Here is an 18,118-nt window from a genome sequence, read left to right on the forward strand (position 1 = left end):
TAAAGTGATGAAGAAAGAAATTGATATAGATAATGATTTTTCTCACCTCTTGACGCTCTGGGGCTTCCTCTTGCCCTAGCATAACTAAACTAGAATTGCTATAGATCCTTTTGTCCCCCACTTTATTGCTAACACCCTGTAGATACTCTGTGATGGTTTTGACACTAGGAGGTCATTGTGGAGAGAGAGAGAAAAATAAGGAAGTCAGGACATCTGATCAGCCATTCAGTCAGACTTCACACAGACCATAGCAAACATCTGGAACTGTACATTATCCAGGGTACAGTGTGGTTCTTCTTCCTCCTCCTCCTCTGCCTTCTCCTCTTCCTCTTCCTCCTCTTTCTCCTCCTCTGATTTTTTTTCAAAACAGGACTTTTCTGTGTAGTCCTGGGTGTCCTGGAACTCAGTCTGCAGACCAGGGAACTAAATCCAGGTCCTCTGCAAAAACAAGAAGTGCTCCTACCCACAAAGACATTCTTGGTCGTTACCATAGAGTATGGCATCTAACACTTTCAGGAACTCTTGGGTGAACTGTTTAGGTCAAGTGCCCATCCTTGATCCAGTTAGATGTGGCTAGGGTGGTAAAGACACTTGATACTAAATATAGTCCTCTATGCATAAGAGGGCACTCAGGCCCCTTCTCTTGGCAAGGAACTGGAGTTGTTGCAATTATTCAGGGGCTAATAGATCCCTCTTTAGTACAGTTTAGTACAGTGATTGACAAATGGGAACTATTAGTTAATCAATTGATCTTGTCTAAAGCACAGAGCCTAGCACAGATCAGACACGATGATTATTTTGGGATAGAAAGCCATTGTATTCAGCAGCACAGCCCAGAAGGAAGCAGTCTAGAGCAGTGGCTATGCATGCCGATTACTGCATTTAGCTGCCTGAGTTCAAGTTCCAGCTCTGCTGCCTAGCAACCATATGACCCAAGCAAGCAAGTTACCTATGAAACTTAGTTACAGCATCTGTAAAATGAGACCACAGAGACACCCAATGTCTGGAGAATGACAGGTATGTCAAATGGGACAATAGGCATTAAGTGCTTTTCTTCAGCCCTTGGCACAGCAATGCCCCAATAGGTAGCAGTACTGCTACTGTTACTCCAAGACTCAAGCTCGTGGGTATAAAGCACTCCATACCAAGCATTGTTCTGGAAGGCAGAAGTTTGTGTGTCACCTCAACTGAGAGAAGAGTAGTCCTACTGTGCACTGAGTTTCTTAAATACATGCTAATTCTGAGACTGGCAGGGCCATGATCAGCTAGCTGGGTCTGCGGTCCAAAGATTGGCTGTCTCTGGGTCAGGTCAGGTGCCCATCCCTGATCCAGTTAGCTGTGGCTGGGGTGCTCCTACTGGATGACAAGTAGCCTGGAGTTTATGGGTCATCCAGAAGACTGTGACTGACTTTAGTAAAGAAAAATACTATGAGGAGGATATATTGAAAACCTTTCTGGTTTTCAGACTGGTGATAAACATATTAGTTATTTGGACAGACTGGATGCTATTCCTCCTATCTCCTAAAAGGAAGGGACATCCAGGCAAAGTGAGAGTAAAACAGACAGACAGACAGACAGATACACAGAGAGAAAGAGACAGAGACAGACAGAAAGAGACAGAGAGAGAGCAGGGAGGAGGGAAAACATCAGTCACAGTCGAAGAGTCTGTGAGATATATACCTCAGTGAGTATCACAGCAAATCAATATATCCTGCACTGTGAAGCCATCTGGTCACCTCCTCCAAGCACACAGGAGTCAGGAAAGAGGGTGGAGATGGAGTTAGATGTCCACACATTCAAGTGGACGCCGGCAGGTATAAAGTTGAGGGACTTGTTCAGTGCACGAGCAAGGCCTAACCATGCCACCTTGAGCCTCTTTCTGGGACAATGGACTGCTTGTGACTGAGGGCAGGTGGAAGGGGATGCTCTTCATTGGGACCTACTTAAAAAGGCAGAGTTCCTAACAAAGAAGATGACAGAACAGTTTGAAGGAGGAGAGGCTACCTTGGCTTGGAGTGTGTTGAGGAGGCAGGGGGATGATGGGCAGGGAGAAGGAATAGAGAGGACTGAGGGAAGACGGTGTCCTGCTTACAACACGGCCCTCAGCAGACAGGGCAAAGAGCAAGAACAGTGCTATGGTGTTCTGGGCTGTGGGCAGGAGCCTGGAGAGTTTCACTTGGGGTTTTCTGGGGCAAGACAGCTCAGCCTGAGTCCCTCCCAGTCCCTTCCTCCACCCCCAGGGTGCTTTCTGCTGCAGAGCCTTCCTCCGTCCTTGGTGATCTCAGAAGATCACATGGCAGCGCCAGCTCCCTCACTTTGCCTAGCTTGTAGAGACTGAGACACTCTTGTCAAAGGGAATGTGTATATATATCCAGGAGACTAGTTTTCTCTTGACCACTCATGGGACTGCGAATTTCCTTGGAGGAAATGATAGCGTCACAGGCACCACCAGGGGGCACCAGGACCTGTAGGCACCAGGGGCCAAGGAAGAAGAAACCTTCCAGCCTGTGGTCTAGGTTGAGGCTCTGGGGTTGATCCCCTGCAGCAGCTCCCTCAGGCAAAGCCTTGGTGCAGCGAGAGAGAGAGAGAACATACTGCTGGCTAATCTAATGAGAAATGAGGGGACTGGGCCAAAGAGCCCTATTTCTGTCCAGCCCTATACTACCTGCCATAAAATTAAATGATCACAATGAGTACATTAATTACCTGACACGAATGCTTTAACATAACAAAATTATTAGCCGTTCTAGATTTAGTGTTTGCGCAGCACTTTATATTTGTAAGGGCACTGTAATAACTTACCCTGCTGAGGGCGCACTCGAGCCCCGAATGACATCCAGAAGGGGTTCTTCTGGCTAGCCAGCTGTCTGGCCCCAGCCACAGCTGGCTCCCCCGACCCCCACCCCTTCTTGTGCTCACTGAATGCTTTCCTTCCACTCCAGCTGCTGCCTGCCATACCCTCGTGGAAGACCTTCATCTGCTCACAAATCCCTTTTCTCCCAGAGAGCCACGAACCCAGGTTATCTACCAGGTCTTGAATCGGAACACAAAGACTCAAGGATGCAGCCCTGGATAGGGGTTGGGGCTGAGCTTGGGGCCAATCAGGTTCCTCTCTGCTCCTGCCATCTGTGGCTCCAGGCATGCATGTATACTGGGCAGTACCGTTGGAGAAAGTCCTAAGTCTGGGATTCAGGGTTGCTCAGGAACAGACCGTGTTCTGCATAGTGTTCTCTGCTCCCACAGCAAAGCAAGGCCTGGGCCCTTGACGAGCATGGCATTGAAGTCTCGCCACTGTGCAGATCCCATTCCAGCCTGGATGGGGTAGCCTAGGAGGCCTCACTAGTAAAACATGTTGCAGTTGGCTTGGATGTGAAATCTGCTTCCCGGGCAGAGAGATCAAAAGCTCAAGTTGATGGATGTCTGTGTACCCGGCTCTCCTTGCTTTCATCTTCCTCCCAGAAAGAGGGGTAAACATTCAGCTAGGGAACACTGCAGGTGTTCCCTGGAGGAGTGTGAAGAAATATCATTGAAAGCAGACAGGACCACCAATGAAGGTGTCCATGGGGATCCCAAGGGCCTTGAGGAGGATCAAAATGAAGGACACTTGAAGCCACAGTTCAGAGTTTCAGTGGGAGAAGGTCTTTGGGGGAGAAGCAATTTAGCTGAAAGGCAGCTGGGGAGAAGGCAGTATTTGGATAGCCTGTGGGACACAGATCAATAAGGCTCTCTCATGTGCTCAGAGACGTGTTTTGCAGCATCTGAGGAGGCATCAGTTGTCTGTGTGAAGCTGATTACCACACCTAGTGTGGTGGTGAGCAGCCGAGCTCTGAAGGAGGACTGCCTGGGTTCAAATGCCAGCTCACCATCAGCCAGGAGACCCCCTCACACAGGTGCCTCAGCCTGACTTTAGACAAAGCTGACTGTCTCAGGACTCAGCTTCTCCACTTATATATAAGATGCGATAATGACAGTATCTCCCTCTCCAGCTTGCTGTATTAAATGAATTGTTGGGGTCTAAGGGTAGGGGTTACTTTTTTGGGCTCATTTCGGGCATTTGGGAGTAAATTCCTAAGGTCTTCAAAAGGAAGAAGGTAGAGAGATGAACCAAGATTTATTTAGGTTAAGAGTGATATATTTAGTTTGATGTTGAGATTTCTGATCAAGTTCAAATAATTCTATCTCAGAAGGGGTTATGGAAGGGAAAGGTTGACTTCCAGATCATCAAAGACCCTGAGTCTTAGCTAGATGTAGTGATACACTCCTGGGAGGAGGAGGAGGCCAGAGAATCAGGAGTTCAAAGCAATCAGCTACATTGTGAGTTCTGGGCCAGCATAAGCTATGTAACATCCTATCTCAAGACACACAACAGAAAGACCTTCAGTCCTTTGGCAGGCAGGGACATAGAGATGCTGCTGCCTAACATGTCCACTGTCAGAAACAGAAGGTATATCAACGAGTGGCAGGGGAATTGTTTTGCTTTTCCAAGCAAGTCATGGAAGGGGTCAGTCACCTGCAGAAGAGGTGGGAAGGGCAAGTCATTGTTATGGTGGGAGGGTGGCATTGCACCCTGCACCTACTTGGGCATAAGGTTTCAGCAACATTCCTTGGAGTCAAGACACTAACTACCCAATAGTTAAATTGTCTGACATCTGGGATGGTGGGACCTGCCTCCTCCCATCTTCCTGCCTATCATCTCTTAGACGCTCCCTGCAGTGGCCACATTGGTGAAGAAGACACAATCAGGTCCTGACCCTGATGTGTGATGGTGTGGTCATATATCAGGCATGGTAGGGAAACTAGCCTCTAATTGGGTCTGGGTAAGTCCTAGGGCCACAGGCTCCCACTTCAGTGACATGGGGTCTCTTCTGAAAGTCTCTTCCATGAACGAGTCCACTAGAAATTCCATCTCTTCTTGTGGTTGCCAACAGAAAATTACGATGAGCAGGACTGAGTACTAGGGCCTTAAAACAGAAAGACCATGCTGTGCTACCACACTCAGAGTAGGTTCGTCTACTATGCCAGTGGACAGAAAGACCCAGAGAACACGTGCCTTAGTTTACTTTCTATTGCTGTAAAAAAAACACCATGGGGGAATAAAATCTTGAAGAGGAGAGGGTTTATTTGGCTTCTAAGTCCTGATCACAGTCCATCAGAGGGAAGCCGAGGCAGGAACTCAAGCAACGCAGGAACCTGGATGCAGGACCTGATGCAAAGGCCATGGAGGAGTGCTGCTTACTGGCTTGCTCCCCATGGCTTGCTCAGCCAGCTTTCTTTTACCACCCAGGAATACCTGCCTAGGGGTGGCACCGTCCATAATGGGCTGAGCCCTCCCCAGGTTCAGCATTAATCAAGAATATTCCCTATAGACTTGTCTATATTACTGATGGAGGCCATATATATATATATATATATATATATATATATATATATATATATATATATTGTTTATAGTAATAAAACACACACACACACATATATATATCAATGCACATAGTAACATATATATATATGTGTTACTATGTGCATTGATGTTTTGTCATAGGTGTCAGTCCCTGAAACTGAAGTTACAGACAGGTGTGAGCTGTCGTGTGGTTGCAAGGAACTGAACCCAGGTCCTCTGAAAGAGCAGTCAGTGCTCTTAACTCCTGAACCATCTCTCCAGCCCCTGGAGGCATTTTCTTAATTGAGATCCTTCTTCCCAGATAACTCTCTAGCTTGTGTCAATTTGTAAAACCAAACAACAACAACACAATGCAACCAGGACCACCTGTCCAGGCAGGGATGCACACACGTCTTCCTCAGCACAGCATCCTCAGGGAGACTCTGAAGTGAGAAGGGAGCACCATTTTGAAGACTGCTGACCATATATCTGAAGCAATCCTGTAGGCTAGGTGCTCTTCAAAGATGATTCCTTAGGTAAGAAAAAAAATCCTAGCTAGAACCAAACTACAATGTATGTGCATTCCTAATGTAAAAAAGAAGAGGAAGAGGAAGGAGAAGAAACTGGGTCTTGCTGATTGATACGCATGTCGAGACAAGCACCTTCCTTAGGAAGTCATTCAGCTGCCTGTCAGGGTAGAGATAACGCACTCTGATGGAGATGCGGATGCAGAGAAATGCAGGTTTGCCCAATCAAGTCTGCTTATCTGTTAAAACAAACAGGCCACAGCAGATGAACAGAAGACACATGTGCAACAAGGTGCTCGGAAGAAACTTAGAAGAGGAGTTGCATGGTTGAGGCTATGTCCTCTCTTCAGAGCAGAAAGTGAAGGAAGAGGCTGAAGGCAGTTTCAAGGGGAAGAGCAGGTGAGAGAAAGGGCCCAGAAAACAGATAATGGGCCGGGCAGTGGTGGTGCATGCCTTTAATCCCGGCACTCGGGCGGCGGAGGCAGGTGATCTCTGTGAGTTCAAGACACAGCTAGTTCCAGGACAGCCAGGGCTACACAGAGAAACCCTACCTCGACAGAGAGAGAGAGAGAGAGAGAGAGAGAGAGAGAGAGAGAGAGAGAGAGAGAGAGAGAGAGAGAGAACTGGCTGAATAGACTTCTGTTACTGTCATGTTTACTACTGCTTCTAGTTTACTGAATAAACCTATTTGCTGTCTTTAAAAAGCAGGGGAGGAGGGAGTAGCACAAGCCTTTAATCCTAGCACTTGAGAGGCAGAGGCAGGCGGATCTCTGTGAGTTTGAAGCTGGCCTGGTTTATATAGCATATCGAGTTTTAGGCCGGCCAGTCAGTCAAGGCTATATAGTGAGACTCAGTCATGAAAAGAAACAAATAAATTAAAAAGTATGTATTTAGACATATTATAATGACTCTTCCTATGAATATATTGTACCTTAAGTTATTAACTGATTATGGTATTTTATAAATAAATCTACATATATAGGAAACAGTGTATATTATTTTAACTGATAGGTAGGTGTGCTCAAGAAATTCAAAGGCCACTATTGTACTTACCCACGGCTCAAATTTTATCATTATAAAAGTGAAAATAATTACTTTTCAGAAAAATAATAGGACAAATTTTATTTCCTTCTATTTTTTCCTTGGAGACAAGGTCTCATAAAGCCCAGGCTGGCCTCAAATTCAATATGAAGCTGAGGGTAGCTTTGAATTCCTGGTCATCCTGCCTCTGTTTCCTGAGTCCTGGGATTATACTCTCTAATGTCTGGGGTCATTTTCTGTCTCTGAACAGTCTCTGAGTCTCTTTGCTTACCTGTAGGTCAGTCCGGAGTCATTGCCAGGATTGTTTTGCAGTATGGATTCTCAGTAAGCGTCGTACCAAGGAAAACAAGCTAAGAACATTGGTAAGTTGGCAAGATAAGCACTGTTTTGGCCTCCAAACTTTAAATACCTGAAAACACCAATTCACTTGAAAAGTCTTGTGCTGATTGTAATGAGTCACTTAGCATTCATCTAACACAAGCTCGCCAGGGGTTAGGCTGCACCCCGAGGACAGAGAGAATCTACTGCAAGTCTAGAATTTAGAGTTGGCCTTGTGGAGATGACTGTGGCCACTTCCTGCCTGGTCTACACTGTTTCTGGGCTGCAGCTCTCACCATCACGTGACTGGCAAGCCCATCCTCCTCCTTCCCTGCCTCACTCATCCCAGCCCTAAAAGCCTTCAGCACCTCTCCTGTACCAGTTTTTCATCTGTCACACACCGTCACGCATTATTCGACCCTGCCCCAGTCTGTCCTGTTTTCTAAGAGGAAACTACAATAGTTATTGTGCATAACTCACCAATCTAGGAGTCCTTGGGAGACTTGAACTTAATCAACAGGTAATGAAAGGGGCTCCACGTCTCCCGGACCCTCGGGAACTGCTCTCTGACTCCAGGTAATGACACCTCTCAGGAGCAGATTTCAACATGATTTGTAGTACAGCTTGGAATAGTGAAAGGCAAAGAAATAGCCGGTAGCTGGTTGTGTCCTGTACAAGGGAGAAAAGCACTAGGAAGGACCTTGACGATTTCAGCCATGAGTCTTCAGGCCACCTACTTACTATGGCTGATGAGAGGCCCTGTCCTGTGTATGTTACATGTACCTAGTTTAGAGGCCCTGTCCCGGTGTAGGTTATATGTATCTAGTTTAGATGCCAGCATCCTTCTCATTTTGGATATGGATAAAATATTCTTTTCTTTTTATTATTAATTCTGTAAATCCTATGAGAGTATCAGTTCACTAATCTTTCATTATTATTCTTAACTTTTAAAATATGAATTTATTTTGTTATTTTATGTGTAGGAGTGTTTGTTATTTTACGTGTAGTAGTTGCCTGCATGTGTTTATATGTACTACTTCCATGCCTGGTGTCTATGGAGTTCCAGATCTCCTGGAACTGGAGTTACAGATGGTTGTGAGCTGTCGAGTAGGTACTGGGAATCAAAGCTTGGTCCTCTCCAAGAGCAACAAGAGCTTTTAACCATTGAGCCAACTCTCCAACCCCTGTCCATTTTGCTAATTTTATTTTACAGGCATTTATAGACTGATGATGTCTTTGATAAGGTTTCAAACATTCTGGTAAAAAAAAAAAAGTGTCTTTCCTCTGATTTGTACTTTCATTGCATATCAGCTGGTATCCGGGTTTGCACTTTGTCTTTGTTCGCTGTGAGTCAGATAATCTAATATGTTTAATTTTTAGATGTGTGTGTATCTGAGTGTATAGGTATCCATGGACGACAGAAATAGGCATCATTGCCTGGTCCTGAAGGAACAGGCGGTTGTGAGCTGCTCAACACAGGTGCTCTTAACTGTTGAGCCATCTCTCCAGTCCCCACCTATCCCCCCTCACCTAAATTTTATAATTTTGATTTATAGGACTCTAATACCTAGAAAGGTAATGAAAAGATGGAATTGTGAGGTAAGAGAAAACATAGGAGAGCATGGGGTTTTCGTTTGTTTGTTTTTATGAAGAACAGGGTCTTGTTTATTTCACAATAAATGAGGTAGTGCATTGGTTAAGTCCTAGTGATAAACAGAAGACGTCCATGATAGAAATGTGCTTCAGAACACCCAATTACATCAAAGCTAGGAAGCAGACAAAGAGACTGTATCTTAAAGTGTTGTCTGGGAGAAAGCTCAGTGAACAAGGACTAGGTCAGGAGAGTATGTTTTAAATCTTGTGACTGAAAACGTATTTTTAAAACAGGGTTTCTTTGTGTATCTCTGGCTGTACTGGAATTTGCTCTGTAGACCAGTCTAGCCTCAAACTCACAGAGATCCTCCTGCCTCTGCCTCCAAAGTGCTGGAATTAAAGGTCTGTGCCACTACCACCTGGTGAAATTCTCTTTTTATCGTAAGATCTAAAATCTAAAAGTTTACCAAGACAATTTTAAAATTAAATTATAGAGTTAAAAATACAATAAACAAAATTGAAAGCCATGATAGAATGGAGCGACGTATTTGCAATGTCTATAATGAGTAAAGCATTAATAGTTGCAAATACCAAAAGAGTCCACCAGTGAGTAAGGCAATAACCCCCACTTGATCAAGACACAGGAATTAGGAAAGTCACAGACATTAACATTCCAATATTAACATTTCCAATAAACATTTGAAAATTTACACATGTTCACTTTTAACTAAGAAAATGAAGCAAAATAGCAGCAATATACACTTTCTTTATGACTAAGACAGCTTTACTAAGATCTATGAATGAGTATCCAAGTGTGGGCTGTTATTACAAAGTGTCAAAGTTGGACATGGCCACACTTGCCTGTAACCCTAGCACTCATGGAGCTAAAGCAGAGTAACCAAGATTTCAAAGCCAGCCTAAGACACTGGAGTTCAAGACTAACCTGGGACCTAGGCTACCTTACAAACCCTCACCTCAACAAATGAACAACACCCCACACTGCACCACACACACACGGCCACCACAGGAACAAAGCGCCATTAGTTGAGAGGCTTGTAAATGACTAGAAACTGGAGGCAGGTGGATCTCTGTGAGTTCGAGGCCAGCCTGGTCTACAGAGTGAGTGCCAAGACAGGCACCAAAGCTACAGAGAAACCCTGTCTTGAAAAACAAAACAAAACAAAAAGACAAGAAATTGTTTCTCACCGTCTGGGAGACTGAGGTCAGGGTATGGGGTTGGTTGGGTTTTGGTGATGGTGAGAGAACAGAACCACAGCCACCTATGTGGTAGACAGGTAGTTGACTTCTAGCTCTGTCCTCACCTGGTGGCAAGCTAAGGTCTTTTTTATAAGTGGCTTAATTACCTCCCAAAGGTAATTGTACCTCCTAATGCTAACTAATTGGGAGTTTGATTTCAGTGTGTGATAGATGGGGGAGGAAGAACCAGTTTCACAAGCATCCAGTGTTAGCTGCAAAATTTTAGTGCAATTGATCAGGAAAGTCCACCAGCTAAGCTTCCTTTGGAAAACATTTGCAAGCGTGTCCAATTGTGTCCCCTGCTATTGAACTTGAAGGACAACTGGGCGGAGAACACGATTCATGGGTTTCATTCTCTTCCCCTCAGAACCTTGAAGTCACTGTGCCATTGAGTTTCTGATGTTGAATGCCCACTTAGTTCCTCGGCCCCAGAATCTTTGTTAATCTCTTAGCTGGTCTGATTCAATCTAAAGTACTCTCTCCCAGAGTAGCGATAGTACTTTTAATTTTCTAAACTCTTACATGTTTAGGAATGTCTTATTTGGCTTATATGTGGAGTTGACATCTTAATCAGATATAGTATTCTTTTCTTGCTTCTCTTTTGTTTCTGCTTTTTTTGTTTTCGTTTTTGGTTTTGTTTTGTTTTGTTTTGTTTTTGTTTTCTGAGACATGGTTTCTCTGTAGCTTTGATGACTGTCCTGGAACTAGCTCTTGTAGCCCAGGCTGACCTCAAACTCACAGAGATCCACCTGCCTCTGCCTCCCGAGTGCTGGGATTAAAGGTGTTTACCACCACTGCCAGCCTCTTGTTTCTGTTTTTTTTTTTTTTTTTTTTTTTTTTTTTTTTTTTTTTTTGAGACAGGTTTTCTCTGTGTAATCCTGGCTCTCCTGGAACTCACTCTGTAGACCAGGTGGGCTGGAACTCAGAGATCCACCTGCCTCTGCCTCCTGAGTGCTGAGATTACAGGTGTGCACCACCACTACCTCGCATAGGTAGAGTATTCTTGATTTTGTACCATCAGAAGACTGTTTTGTTTAATCCTAGACTGACAGTCTTGGTACGCAAGCACACACTCCCCCTTAGCGTACACGTTGGGGATACTGGTAGACACTTCCCCTTAGCGTATCTGTTGGGGCTACTGGCACGTAAAAGACTTCCTAGTCTACTTCCAAGCTGTAGCTTTCATGGGGAGACACTGCCTCCCACCATAGAGGCTTTTGGGGTCTATCTTACCAAAGACACTCCTGCTCTGGTTACTGTTATACAGCATCTCAAAGGGGATAGTTGTATCTTCAGAGCATTTGCCATCACTTCAAGGTATTTTTTTTCTTAGAACATAACCTGTAAGATAAGGGACCGCATCTTGGTCTCTTTAATTTTCCTTTATCCCTAGCATCAGTACCTGGGCTGTGGGGCTGGAGATGGTTCACAGTTACGATTGTCTGCTGCTCTTGCAAGGACCTGAGTTTGGTTCCCAGAATCTACATGAGGTGCCTCACAACCATCTGTAACTCCAGCTCCAGGGAAATCCAACATGTCCATGTTTGAGTACTTACACTTTTATGCACATAACAGCACAGACATAATTAAAAATATTAAAATTTAATTTTTTAAAGAAAACATGAGATCACTTTTAAAAACCACCAGGGTTGCTTGGTACATTCTATTTTTTATTTATTCATATTTTTGAGACAGAGTCTCATGTAATTCATGAGACCTACAAATCACTATATGGATGACCTTGAATTCTTAATTCTCTTGCCTCCACCTCTAAAGTTCTGGGTTACAGGCACGAGCTGTGTTTTGGTAAGTATTTATTTCTAATCTTATTATAAATTATGCAGTGAACATTCTTGGGACATGTCTATCTTGAATTATTTAAATCTTCAAATGTCTGGGAGTGAGATTACTATCTTAAAAGGAACGCATATTTTATATTGTGCTAACCTATTGTCAAACTATTTCCAAATTTATATTATTATCTAAAGCATCCCATTTTCTTACTTGTGAGCAGAATCAGTGTTCCTAATTTTATCAACATATAAATACCTCATTTTTGTTTCTATTTTCCTTTTATGGTTTATGATTTTTCTATGATCACTTTGGTTCATATTTTGTAAATTGTCTGTGTGTGCAATTTGAACTTCCCATAGTGTTTATTGGTGGTTTCTCTTTTGGTTATTAGCACTTCTCAGTTAAACATTAAAAAGATTTCTGTTTGTTGTTCTTTGGTATAATTTATGCCCCTTATACTGTACAAGATGCTTACATCTGTTTGCACCTAGGATTTGATATCTTCTGGCTTTGGGAATGTGTCTTGAAAGCTTTACTTCACCTCCAAGATTACATAGAATTTCCATGTATTTTCTTCAAGAGTTTTTGTGGTTTTCTTTTTTCCCTTTGAGTCTAAGGAATAAGGTAATGATAAGTCTTTTTTTTCTTCCTTTCTTTCTTCCTCCCTACCTTCTTTCCTTTCTTCCTTCCTTTTTTCCTTCCTTCCTTCTTTTCTTTCTTTCTTTGGTGACTGACCAGTTAATCCAAACTCATTCGCTGAATTAGTCAATGTATTTCCACTACTTACATTTAGCGACTATTTGAGTGCCTGGCACTTTCTAAATCCTTTATATACTTAATCTGATTTGGTCCTTACATCAAGTGGTGAAAAAAATCAGATTTGCATTTTAACATACAGCAGGGGTGGGGGAGAAAAAGAGAAAAGGAAAAAGACTATCTCCCATGGGGAAAGTAGATTGGCAGGGTATATTAAATTCCCCAGAGAAATGGGACCAATAGAATATATGTATATGCATAAGGGGGAATTTATTATGGGAATTGATTTACATGATTATAGAGGTTGAGAAGTTCCCTCTTTTACCCTCTGTCAGCTGAAAAACCAGGATACCTCCTGGTGTTTTTATCTGAGAACTGGAAGGCCAATGCTCAGTGTTCTCAAATGCTACATGTGAGGACCTGAATTCTGATGTCTGAAGGCAGAGAAGATAGATCTCACATCAAGGAAAGGGACAGAAAATTCACACTTCTTTCACTTTTTTGTTCCATCCCGACTGTCTGTGGATCGTCTGGTGTGTTAGCCAGCTTTCCAGTACTGTAACAGATATCTGAGATAAAGATGAGGAAGAAAGGTTTATTTTGGCTTGTGATTTTTTTTAAACTTTCAATACATTGTTGATGCCTGTAGTTTTGGGGCCAGCATCCAAAAATGCATCCTGGTGAGGGAGCAAGAACGGCAAAGCTGATCACCTTATGGCAGTGGAAGCAAGAGAAAGTCTGGACGGAGATCTCAATATCCCCTCCATTAACAATCTCTCAATCTTTTCCCGTAAGATTTCCTAAGAGTTCTACAACCTTCAACAGCACCAAGCTAAGGACTCAACCTTTAACAAATGAACCAAAGCTGTAAGGGACACTCAAGTCTATGTAAAACTATAGCAATCTGCTTATTCTAATGTTAGTCTTGTCCAGAAACATCCTCACAAACATTTCCAGAGATGACGGTTTACCAGCTATCTGAGCATCCTTTAAGTCGCTCAGACTGATATATAAAATTATCTATCACTGTTGTGGGAGAATGGTCTGTATTCTGTCAATTATATTTTAAATAAATGCTGATTGGCCGGTAGCCAGGCAGGAAGTATAGGCGGGACAACCAGACAGGAAGTAGAGGCAGGTCAATGAGAACAGGAGAATTCTTGGAAGGAGGAAGCCCATTCCTCTGGAGTCCTGACCCGACCACAGAAGAAGCAAGATGTGACTGCCCCATTGAAAAAGGTACTGAGCCATGTGGCTAACATATACTAGAATAATGGGCTAATATAAGTTATAAGAGTTAATAAGAAGCCTGAGCTAATAGGCCAATCAGATTATAGTTAATGTAGACCTCTGTGTGATTTCTTTGGGACTTAACAATTGTGGGAACCGGGCAGGACAGAAACCTCAGACAACATATCACAGTAGAAGAATGACGTAAGAAGACATCTATCTATCTATCTATCTATCTATCTATCTATCTTTGTCAGGTAGTCTAGGCTAGGCTTGAACTTGCTCTGTAGCCAAAAATGACCTTTAACTTCCAAATCTCCTGCCCCAGAATCACATGACTGCGCCCCTATGCCCAGCTGAAATCAGTTATTTAAATGATCCAGGCAAATGACTCTTTAAAGCACTATATTCTGAGGCTGTAGAAATGGCTCAGCAGTTAAGAACATTTACTGCTCTTCAGGACCTGTGTTCAGTTCCCAGCACCCAGATGGTGGCTCACAACCTTCTGTAACTCCGGTTCCAGGGGATCAGTGCCATCTTCCGGCCTCCTCCAGTACCAGTCACAGACATGACGCACATACATACAGGCAAACACTCTTAAGTATAAAAAAAAAAATCCTTTAAAAAGAGAAAGAAGCACTATGTTTTAGCATGGCAATTCTCAACCTGTGCGTGGAGACAACTTTGGGGATGGAAAGACCCTTTCACAGGGGTAAACTGTCAGTATCCTGAAAATCAGATATTTACATTATAATTCATAGCAGTAGCAAAATTAGAGTAACAACAAAAAGAATTTTATGGCTGGGGTCAACACAACATGAGGAACTGTATTAAAGGAAGGTTGAGAACAATAGAGTGCATGGTTCACGGTAAATATTGGGTAGAATAAAAAATCTTCATCAGATGGAGAGTTGAGAAAGAGTAATTAGTAATGAGTCGGACTAGGGTGGTGGCAGTAGCGATGGAGAAAGTATAAAATATTGAAAAATAGTTTGGGGAGAAAACTAGTAAGTCTTGGTGATTATTTAAATATGAAGAGAAATCCGTATGGTGCTGCACACATATAATCCCAACACTTGGGAGGTGGAGGCAGGAGGACTGCCATGAGTTTGAGCCAAGCCTGGGCTACATAGTGAATTCTAGACTAACCACGTATGCATAGCATATACATATTTTTATACTTTCCAATCCACCAGCTGCAGTGGAACAGCCACCAAGATCCAGATTTTCATAAAGACCCTTACAGGGAGACATCATGCTCGGGACTGAACCCACAGACACTGTGGAAACCGTCAAGGCTACCATCCGGGATCAGGAGGGAATTCCTGCTGAGCAGCAAAAGCTCTTTGTTGGTAAGCCGCTGGGTGATGCTGTACTCTGAGTACAGCATTCAAAAGGAATCCCCCCACACCCCTACATCCTGTGTTGAGACTTCGTGGTGGTGCTGAGGAGAGGACGAAGTCTTACAGCATTTCCGGGAAGAATGGGCAGGAAAGGAAGGTTAAGTTGGCTGTGCTGAAATACCGAAAGGCGGATGACAATGGCACCGTAAGTCGCCTGCACCAAGAGTGCTCTTCTTATGAATGTGGTCAGGAGGTGCCATGTGCAGCCACTCTGACAGACATTACTGTGGCAGGTGTTGTCTGACTTACTGCTTCATCAAACCAGAAGACAAGGAGTTGTGTGTGTGAGTTAATAAAAAGGCAGGAACTAATAAAATGATAAAATAAAATAAGCAAATAAATCAACAAGACAGTATTTATGGATAAATACATAAAATATATTCAAATTGAAAGGGTAAATTTTAATGTGGTGCTTCACAGCCTCTGTTTCAAATGCCAATTCTAACTGTATGCACACTCATTAAGTTGTATAAATTTGGGGTCTGGTTAATTTTGGTGTGTGATGTTTTCATTTATGCGTGAGTTTTTCTTATAACAGAGTTTATAAAATAAAAATCAAGAGAGGTGGACATGGTAACACGGGCCTTTCACTTGAGAGGCTGAGGCAAGAGGATTGCCATGATTTTGGTCTACATATCAAGTTCCAGGCTGCCCAGGGCTACATAACAAAATCCTACCTCCAGCAAATAAAAATAAAAAGAGAGAAAGCCAGGTGGTGGTGGCACACACCTTTAATCCCAGCACTCGGGAGGCAGAGACAGGAGGATTTCTGTGAGTTTGAGGCCAACCTGGCCTACAGAGTGAGTTCCAGTATAGCCAGGACTGTGACTGTTTCACAGAGAAACCCTGTCTCAAAAAAAAAAAAAAAAAGAAAGAAAGAAAGAAAGGAGAAGAAAAGAAAAAGAAAAAAGAAAGACAGAAAAAGAAGAGAGGGACATTTTCAAAATAGCTTAGATTTGGGAAAGACATGGTTTTAATGGGTGTTGTCAACTTTACTTCTGGACACACTGAATTAACTGTCACTTGGAGAGAACCATTGAAGAGGCCAGGGAGTAGCTAGAGCCACCTGGAACTCCAACAGGTGTGCCTAGGAGGCTTAGACGCATGCTTATTGGAGCGAAGTTACAGGAAGAGTTGCACCACATAAGGAGAGGCTGTTTAATAAACAGAGAAGAGCTCTTAGAACAGATCCCTAGAAGACGTCCATGTTCAAAGGCTTAATGGAAGAAGAGGAAGAGGTCACCAAAAAGCCGGTGAAAGGGCTTAGTGCACAGACCAAGAAAGACTTAATGGAATGATGACCTGGGAATGTTATGCTAGTAAGCAGGGAAACGAGACACAAAAGTATAAGAAGAAGAAAGTAAAGGGGCCAAAGAACTGGCGTTCCGATGAAATGGAAAAACAAGGGCAGGTAAACAAACTTGCTAGGCAAGCTGGAGGGTAGATGACTGTGGTCAGAAAGTTGGATTCCTGATTGTAGAAGCAGAAAAAGTAGAGTAGCTTTTGGTCCTGACAAGATCTTGTCAGATCCTGGAAGTGACCGTGGGGACAGGTGATTGACTGTCACTGTAGGAAGGTGATGGGAACAAGGTCTTCAGGCTGACTCTGAAGTCGCTTCTGAGAATGGCAGTAATTATAGCATAAGAGAAGACAGAAGCCAAATGGCACTATCTCCTGTGAGCAATAAGAAGTAACGGGCAAACAGTTAGAGCCTGGTGCTCAACCAAGAGAAGGAGCTGGGGGAGTTACAAGAGGGTAGAGGGGCAGCGGATTCTAAGTAATACTGAGGTGTCGCCTCAAGTCCTCACTCCACAGAGTTATAAGGACATGAGCCCGCTAAGGGACAGTGGCACAAATACAGACAGATTTACTGTAGATAAGTCCAGAAGTTCAAGGAACATTCAATGATCTGTTTGAAGACATGGGGAAGGATAGGTTCCAAAGAGTAGATGGGCTGAGAGAGAGAAGGGAAACTGGTTTGGGCTTCAGGAAATACTTAGAAATGTTAGGAAGGCCAGCTCTGCAGAAGACAAGCATGGAAAGAGGACGTGCTTGTGCAACAACAGACACCAGACTCGCCTGATTTAGTTCACACTGAGCCTGAAAGACAGGTGGGCACAGCGCTTAAAAAAGCCGTCTGCTCTCTGGAAGTCTTGCAAACATTTCTTCCCACGTGGAGTAAGATCAGCAGCTGTAGGTGATCGAGACAGTCAGGGGCAACAGGAGGCTTGAAGTTCAGGGATCTTCAAGGAGAGAGGTGAACAGTGGTCTGCAGCAGAGCAGGCGAGGATCAGGATCCACCGGTGTGCAATTAACTCGGAGTGGTAAATCTTGATGTTTGTAGCACAGAGTGGGTTGTATGTGGAAGGAGGAATTTAAGTGGCTCGGGAGGTTCCTCGGCTAGCACACCTGACCCAACGGGCAAGCTCTACCGCTTAGTGGCTTTCAAGAAACAAAATAAAGCAACTAAGGAAGATGGTGCCTGGGGAGAGGCATGAAGCCCGAAGCTGTTTTCTAAGCTACATACCACATAAACACACACACACGCTGGCCTAGGAATCTTGAGCCCATATCTTCAGCCACAGAAATCATTTAGAATTTCTTTTTCCATCATAGTATGATTTTAACTTGTTCCAAGTATAGAAATAGTACCTAACTACCATTTTCAAAATACTTTACTAGGTTAAAAATTTAAACAATTTGGCGACTTCCTCCAATTTTATTTTTATTTTTAGCACATTGTATATTTGTTAATTATTATGTCAGCTAGTTAAACAGCTGCCCACACATCATAACAAAGCTGAAAGTTGTTATGTAAG

The 18,118-nt window shown here is 43.4% G+C and overlaps 1 pseudogene; it reads left to right on the plus strand.

Annotated features, from left to right (window-relative positions):
• The first annotated feature begins 3,730 nt into the window (after window positions 1-3,730).
• LOC119817226 lies at window positions 3,731-17,797 on the plus strand (annotated as a pseudogene).
• The last annotated feature ends 321 nt before the right edge of the window (window positions 17,798-18,118 follow it).

Source organism: Arvicola amphibius, chromosome 6, assembly GCF_903992535.2.
Source record: "Arvicola amphibius chromosome 6, mArvAmp1.2, whole genome shotgun sequence".
In the NCBI taxonomy this organism is placed as follows: Eukaryota; Metazoa; Chordata; class Mammalia; order Rodentia; family Cricetidae; genus Arvicola; species Arvicola amphibius.